The sequence below is a fragment of the Myotis yumanensis genome, unplaced genomic scaffold (genome assembly GCF_028538775.1).
Source record: "Myotis yumanensis isolate MYYU_CA2020_CCGP unplaced genomic scaffold, mMyoYum1.0.hap1 SCAF_1, whole genome shotgun sequence".
NCBI classification, from domain to species: domain Eukaryota; kingdom Metazoa; phylum Chordata; class Mammalia; order Chiroptera; family Vespertilionidae; genus Myotis; species Myotis yumanensis.
The window spans coordinates 161190558-161199280 of record NW_027223752.1 but is presented as its reverse complement, the minus strand read 5'-3'; positions in this window follow the sequence as shown (position 1 = coordinate 161199280).

The following is an 8723-nucleotide window of genomic DNA, read 5'->3' as shown; positions in this document are numbered from 1 at the left end:
GGTCCCTAATTTCACGCTGCCTGGGCTTTTGCTGAATGTCTTCCTCCTCCTGCACACTAATTGCCTCACTCTTAATAATTGATATCTTAAGGAGGTGCTGGGTAAATTAATTGGCTAATGTTCATGAAAAGATGTGGTCCTCACATACAAGGCTGTATGTCTAAAATGGGATTTTTATTTAGCATTACCATCACAAGTTGATTTGTACTTCTTTCTAGCCATTATATTTTGACCACATTAGTTGTTTCATGTTTAGATAAATGGTGTGATTTAGAGGTGAAAGCAGAATGCAGTTTGAGTGGGTGGCACCACTTACGAAGAAGTTTGGTCACCCAAATTTGCAACCCCACATTTGGTCACATTTCTCCATTAAGTATTTTGCTTTTTTGAGCTTCAGATTTTTTCCCTTCATTTAGTGCCCATTATTAGCACAAAAATCACTCTTAAGTGTGTTGTGTTGACCCACTAACACTCTTTTCTTAATACCTTATTTACCCCAGTGGTGAGTTTGGCAGCCAGCTGTGAGCAGGGAGAGGCTAGATGGAGGAGATATTAGTGCTCATAGATGCCTAGTCCTCCCAACACTGACTTCCTGGGCATCTTCTAGTTAGGTAGGACTCTCAGTCTAATTCTGTACAGTGGGCGATGAGCAGAATGGTAAAGAAGGGACTATCTGCCCCCCACCCCAGAAATGGCAAGCAGGAAGTAGAACCGCCATCAGCCTGGAACCCAGAGACCACATGGAGCAGAGCACTCCCCAGGGATGGACTCCCTAGGAAATGCCTGTGAACAGGAAGCAACCTTTCATGCAAATCACTGTCAGGTTTAATTTGTTTCTAATGCATAACCCAGCAGACCTGAATGATAATAGGGCAATGGGGGAGGATGCTGTAAAAAATACCCAAAGGAGGCAGATGATTTTTGCCTATGATATTTACTGTATCATCTAGGAGCAGGCCAATGGGTCATACTCTCACATCCTGACCAGTAACTGAAAATCCTCAGCATTAGCACCCCTCTGACCACTCCACTGCGTCTTTCCTCCTAGCTGGCTTTCTCTAATGTGCTGACTCCTAAGCTCCATCATTTCATTCACTTTTGCTGGTGGTCTTGATCCAGCATCTAGAAGGGTTCAGGAATCTGGAGAAGGCAATGGGTGTAAATTAATCAAGAGTCCAGAGACAAACATAATTTTGGAAGGCATCTTGAGGGGGCCAGAGAAGCTTGGCTAAAGAAACCAAGTTCTCCCTTGTCTCAGGACCCCTTGCTTTTTATTAACACAAATTGTCCTAAGGCAAGGTGGATATACATATCAAAGGGTAGGGTTAGGTATACAGAATCCATTGTCAGATTGGTGAAACTGCCTACAGCTGTTCAGGTGTTTGGCCAGTAGGAGGTAAAAAACATGTAGATTGAGATGCCCTCAGCTGTCTGGCAGTAAGCAATTATTTTATGCATCCTTTTCAGGTTTGGGGAAATGCCCTCAGCCATCTCCAGATGATTCAGCCCTGCTGACATGCTGGAACTGGCTTCTGGCAATTCACCCTTTCACCATCCCACACAACACTCACTTCTTTCCCAGCTGACACCGACATCACACCTGTGCACACACCCTCACCTTCAACAGATGAGCCTGGAGAGGAACCCTCACCTGTGCTCACAGGTGTCATTAAAATCATGAGTGCAGGCCCCAAAGACCCTCAACCCCCAGCGCTATTTCCTGACCTCAGGCCCGTCCCCACTTTCCCAGAAGACTGCTCGCTCCCTCCTTGTGTCCACACCTCACCTTCTCAGCAGATACACTTGCTCACATTTCACTGGGAAAATAGACACTCAGGAGAGAAATTCCTTGAGCTCTTAGCATCTGACCTCACCAGGTCCCTGCATTTCACCCCCTGTTTTCTGATTTCCTTCTGTGATTCAGGGATCACTGTCCAGCTTCTATCTAGGGTGTTGCCTCCACTTATGCAGCTTGAGTCCTTTGTTCCTGCCTCCTCAAGGGCAGGGCATAGCCTGCTCTGCTCCCATTTATCTCATTTCCATGCTTCAGAAACTGTATGTTCCTATTCCGTGTGTGGCCTCATCCCTTTCCTAGTGCAGTTAGGAATTTATTCAGTTCCGTTCATGTATAATATTCAGATATGAGAATGTAAACGCACTGGGACCAGAGGTTTGGGCCATTTTATCCTAGCACTGGTGGACATTGCATGGTTTATAATTTATTGTTTACTATAAAAAAGGCTGCAAGGAGACATTTTTGAACAGAGGCACATTTCCATTAGATAGATTCACTGACATAGAATTGCATGGTAAAAACATACAATTACTAAATGTTGACAAATAATGTTAAATTGACTCCCCCCAAAACTTCTGTATATTTTCTACCTGTTTCAGCCTCTATGTGACCACATATATTAATTTTAAGGATTTCTGACAATACAATAAGCCAAAGGCTGTTATGCCCAGATTTCAAGATTCCCAAGAAACCACATCAGGGAGCCATCCAATCCGATGCAAAAGCATAAGAATCTGTATTTCAAGCTAACTTGAGCTCTCCATCCACCAGACTCACCGACACATCGGCTAGCCAAGTGGCCAAGAGAGAGACCGAACCCCTCCCAGAGACCGGTTATATAGGGGGGGGGTTGGAGTAAGGGAGGAGAAAGGACTGTGCTTTGCCGATTGGCCAGGCACAAGTCGATGTCCCATTCCTGGGTGTGGCTAGCAGAGTCTTAGACTTCCGTGAAGAAGCTCCTTGCCCAACACGTGGCCAAGGTAAGATGGAGGACGTAGCCCTTACCCTGGGGGAAGGTGGAGGGCGTAGCCTTCGCCCTTTCATTCCCCCCTTTGTCTTGGAACTTCCGGCTCAATCATGAGACGGACTGCACTTTTATTCCACCGTTGCTAGAGGCCCGTACTGGGCATATCTTAACAAATGGTCTGGTGGAAGGGGAAGAAATCATCTTAGCTTTAACAACTTTTATTGAAATAGGATTTTTCTTCTTAAAATTCCTCCATGGCTATCAAAAAGCCAAATCAAGATTAATTTATCTACTGTCCTGATGTTTGCATAAACACAACAAGAATGGTGACTGACTACCTTTGCTGGAATCTCATGGTTGAATCTTAATGTGCCCCGTAGGGCCAGGAAGCCACGCCATCCAGCTGCCATCAGGCCCGCCTGCAGTATCTGCTGAGTTAGGTGAATCCCTCACCTGCAGCAACTCCACCTGAGCCCATGCTCCAGGCTTTAAGGCCCATCTCAGTAGCCCTCCTACTTGTTGCGGCCCAGAGTGTGTGGGGGCTCCGCAGGAACGCAGAGGCATCCCTACTGCTCCCCTTCTACTCTTACCAACCGCCAGTGATGGTAGGGCATGGGCCTGACGCTCCAGCGCCAGCCATCTTCAGGGCTTCCAAGCAGGATACCAGGCTTTCTTCGTGGCATTTTTACTGGCTTCAAGTCTTTAGAGCTCAGACAGGGCTCTTTAAAACATGATACTCCAGTCAAAGTTTTCCGTTAATAAAACCACTATTAGGAACCGGTCTTATTGAATCTATGCAAAGAAATGTATTGCCATGTTAGCATTGCCAAATTTCGGAGGAATTACATAAGAAGAAAGACATACTGCTCTACTCTAAGATTTTCTGACTTTCCTTGCCAATTCCTTTTAATTGTTGGCATTAAACTTTCTTTCTATGCATAACCATGCCTCAGACCTTCTACTCTAAACAGGCTTTTTTCAGACTACCCCTGACATGGGCATGGTCACAAAGGCCTGCAAGCAGTGCACAGGCTGCCAACTGTTAGCTGTCTCTCAACAGAGACCAAAACCTGATGGGCACTGTTCCCTGCCCAGGTGGGCACCTGCCCTCTTGGCAGCTAGGCACCCTTTACTTTTTGGGGTTCACCCCACATAGTACCCTTCCAGGACAGCCAACATACATTCAAACCTGCAAGAGAATTAAAGGTCAATATAACACATCAATACAATGAAACATAATATAGGCATCATGGCCGCTTTAGGCAGCCACATCTTCTGCTACTAAACATGTGATACTAAAGTCTATTCTTGACCTTCCTATGAATTGTCCTTGTCTTTTTGGAGCCATGTCCATGAAGACGCAGGCATTATCTAAGTCTATTCAATGTTACCAGCATCAGGCAGGTCGAGCACACCGTAGCTTGAGCAGGTTGCATTGTTCTCGATCGATGACGAAGTTTTTCCGGATCTCGGATGGGTCTGCTGACCAGACGTGGATGTGATGGACCCAGGTCGCGATGCCGTCTATCTTGAGAGCGGTGGGGGTCGTCAGCATCACGGAGTTGGGTGTAGGGATCTTTCCATCGAGGCTCCAGGTGGTGCCTTTTGACGTAGACCCAATCTCCTGGTCTGTGCTGATGAGGAGTTGGGGTTGGGCCAGTCTCCTGGGTGGCGCTGAGGCGCGGCCAAATGTCCTCGTGCGCCCTCTGGAGCCCTCTCAAGGAAAGAGACAATTCTTGCAGCAAGAAAGTCAGTACATTTGACCAGCTTCATTCCCGCCCATCTTTACAGATTCCAAGGCCCATTGTACTGGCCTGTATTATTTAATTCAGCACAGGCAGGGGGAAGGGCCATTAAATCTTTGCCTTGAGGAACTGTGAGCCCCACTCTTAAATGTAAATACCGTTTAAGTTTATCTCAGAATTCCAAAATTCCAACCCAGCACAGAATATCACATAGCAAATCAAAGTTTCCAGTAAACAACAGAGATGCTTATAAACATCAAATAAACATTTATACTTACACCTTTTCAGTGAACAAGTATTTTTACAGCCTTGGGCTCTTGAGCAGATAACAGGGACACCGTCCAAGTCCCCTGATGGGGGCCTGACAGGAACAGATGTGGGGGTCTTCCCTTTCCCACATCCCAGGACAGGATTCTTGACCTATGTCTCATTCAGATAGAAACGGTTTTTATCACAAACAAACAAGCAAATCCAAAACCAAGAAAATCAAGGCCAGAAGTACCCTCTGATGTTTTAGGGGTACCAAGGAAGGAGAAGTTAGGCAGTGTCCAGCTCTTCTCACAATCCACCACCAGTGACCAGTTCCAGCTTACTGGCCTATTATTCATTTAACATTTCTTTCCTCCCATCACACCAAAGCCATGCTTTCCAGTTAAAACTTTTAGCCTTAATTTTTAGGTGACATGTAAATAATTAACATTCCTCAGATTAACAATACATTCAAATTTAACAACAAGGATACATATTTAAGCAATAAGGACAGATCAATTTACAGAAACCAGTTTCTACCGGAAATAATCGTACTTTAGAAATTAGATTACTGCTATCAGTCCCTCTTAAAGACTTTGACATAACCTTTGATTGTCCTTAGTTTAAGGAAAGCAGGGTTTTCTAGATTTAAGAGATTAGTTTAAAAATAAATCCTCGAAGCAAGCACACTTGCAGCCCCATAAAACTCCGCCTTAAAGCTCCACCCCTGAGTAAATCAGAGGGCGGGGCCTTTGCTGTTTCAAGATGGCGGCCCCCAGGGGAGCAGCAAACCATGCGGCCAACGTGGCGGATGCCAAGGCTTGGAGCCCAAAATGGTGGCTGTACCTATAAGCAAAGGCATTTAGTTACCACAATAACACAATTTTTCCCAATTTAATCCGAACATTTCTTTGTCAGGTTCATCTCTGCCATTTTTAAGGCCAAAACAGTCTCGGGTTTTTATTCTGTACACAGCAAATGGTCAGATTCAGCTCAAAACTATGCGCACTCGTTTTTAAACTGGTATTTTCCCTTTACACGTGCACAGAAATCCCAGATGCATTTTAAAACTTTTACATTTCTAGCTGGGGCGATCTCCATGGGAAGAGGCCGGCTCGCATCCAGAGCCGCCGCCGCCCCCGGCCTCCCGGGTGTCCGGCCCTCAGGCTCTGCGGGGGACCTTCCCCCGACCCGATGCCGACTGGGGCCTCGCTGCTCCCGCCTCCCGTGAGCGACGCGCCGGCCCCGCCCCCCGCACTCCACCTGGCTCCACTCACTCGCCACAAGCCCGGGGCCAACGGTGGCCAATGCAGGCCGCCGCCAGGCTCTGCGAACGAGCTTGTCCGCGCCTGGCCCGAGCCCCCAGGGCCGCCCCCCGAAGGCGCGCCGCCGCCCATGGTGCCGAGCGCAGGCCCAAGCTGCGGGGCTCGGGCTGCCTGGGCTGCCGCCGCCTCTCCCGTCTCATCCCCGGGGCGCGACCCCGAGCACGACTCGGCCTCGGCGCGAGCCACAACCCCGGCAGGACCGGGGCGGGGAAGGGGACCCTGTCGCTGCGACGGGCCCAGTGACCCCAACCCTTTCGACCATTGGCCACGAGGAAGCTCCCGACTGGGAAAACCGTGGCCTCGGGGCCTCTCCCAGGCTGCGCCGCTCGGGCTCCAGCTCCGGCCCAGCACCCGCCACCAACCGGGCAGGAGGCCGAGCCCCCAGGGCCGCTGCCGCAGCCGAGCCGCCTGGCCCGCGGCGCGGCCGGGCTCCGGGGCAGCCGCACGCCGGCTTCAGCCTCCGCATCCAGGCGCATCTTTCCTCTCCTGCGGCCCGAGGCACAGTGATCCCCTGCCTTTACATTCATATACTTTCACCAGACATTCATTCAGAGTTTAAACAATCCATTCAATTCCTAACAACTTCCCAATTTCTGAGGGAGCTCTAAAGCCTCCCGCAATCTCCTTGAACTGATCAATCACAATACCCAAAGGAGCAGTCTGAGTCCGTCCCATAACATCCGTCCAGTAAGTCCACATAAAACAGAGAAACAGGCACAGACAAACAGGGCCCAAAACAGCCTTCCACTTCCATGGAAGAGACAGATGATGGCTTACGCCAAACCGGCGGGAACTACCCACCTCGTCTCAGATTGGGGTTTCTACAGACCTTCCGCCTTTTCGGAAGCAAAATTACACCCCTACAGATACAGATGGAGGATCGAGGCGTCCCCCGACTCCTCCCGCCCTTTGACCCCCTTGTGCGTCCACGGTCAATGTGGGCGATACAGATTTCAGAAGTGAGCTCACACAGAACAGATAAAGCACACAGAACAGACAAACACAACACACAGACACTTACCGCGGCCACGCAGATTCTACGAATTGGGGGAGTCCCTACATGGTCTTGGGAACCCCGGGCGAGCCCCCAAATGTTATGCCCAGATTTCAAGATTCCCAAGAAACCACATCAGGGAGCCATCCAATCCGATGCAAAAGCATAAGAATCTGTATTTCAAGCTAACTTGAGCTCTCCATCCACCAGACTCACCGACACATCGGCTAGCCAAGTGGCCAAGAGAGAGACCGAACCCCTCCCAGAGACCGGTTATATAGGGGGGGGTTGGAGTAAGGGAGGAGAAAGGACTGTGCTTTGCCGATTGGCCAGGCACAAGTCGATGTCCCGTTCCTGGGTGTGGCTAGCAGAGTCTTAGACTTCCGTGAAGAAGCTCCTTGCCCAACACGTGGCCAAGGTAAGATGGAGGACGTAGCCCTTACCCTGGGGGAAGGTGGAGGGCGCAGCCTTCGCCCTTTCAAAGACTTTGTTTGATTTTACATTCTGCTTTGTATTGTGAAATTGATCATCATTCATACATTTATTAGACATTTGTATTTTTTCTTCTAATCATATTTCTTCTTCTAATAGCCTCTGACTATTTTTTCCTTTTTTTGCCCCATTTCCTTTTGTATTGTGGGAAATCTTTAAATATTCTGATTATTAATGCTTTTTGTATGAATGTGCTATAAATAGTCTCTCCCAGTCTGTGTTGCTTGCCTCTCAACTTGTTTTTTGTTATTGTTAATGAAATAGTAGCATCTTAGATGGGTTTCTAATTGGTGGGAACACACACACACACACACACACACACACACACTGCCATAAATACAAACTTCAGTGGGAGTGAGCTAGCAATAGGGTCCGGAAGTAAATGCAGCCACACCCTCAACAGCCCCAGGGGCTATCAGCATCCCTTCTGGGGGCATGCACTTAGCAGTGACAGTGGAAGAAACATATGTGTGGTTTTCTTTTTTTATACCCATTTCCCAGGGGTTACTACCAGGCATCTATGACTATTCTAAAATGAACTTGACTTTTCTGTTTTCTGGAAATGTCAAGGAGATCAAGGCAGCATGAGACAGTTAGGTTTTGCAACTCCCCAGCATCCAGTATACAGGTTTGTGAGGACAGGAAATAGTGAAGGTCTTATGTTCAAGAGTGGTCCTTGAGGCAGAAACAGCCGGCAGCACCAGCAGCTGGAGGAGATAAAGAGAGAAGAGGAGACCAGTGTATCTTGGGGAGGGGACAGGTGGCAGGATTTCAGCATGAGACCTGGGGGGCAGCGTGAGGTTCCTGGATGGCCCAACCTGGAAGAGACTGTGCCATGTGGAGAAGGCAGAGCACTGAAATAGTCTGTAGTTCCACGTAGGGTTCGATTTAGTGAGAGCACATTTTAGGAAGGAACATACTGTTTCAGAAGGGTGCGCTAATTCTACTATTAACTCTGAATGTTATTCTGATGTGTTCCCTCAGCCATTACTGACAGCGTATCAAGTTCCTTTTTTCACCCTCAGATTTAACCTGCAGTGATCATCACTTCTTAACCACTCTGGACAGAACAAAACCTGAAATGTAATTTACTTTAAGAATATAATCACTTATTGATTACTCTTTCTCTCGAGCAGATAGAATCAGTGTGTAAGCT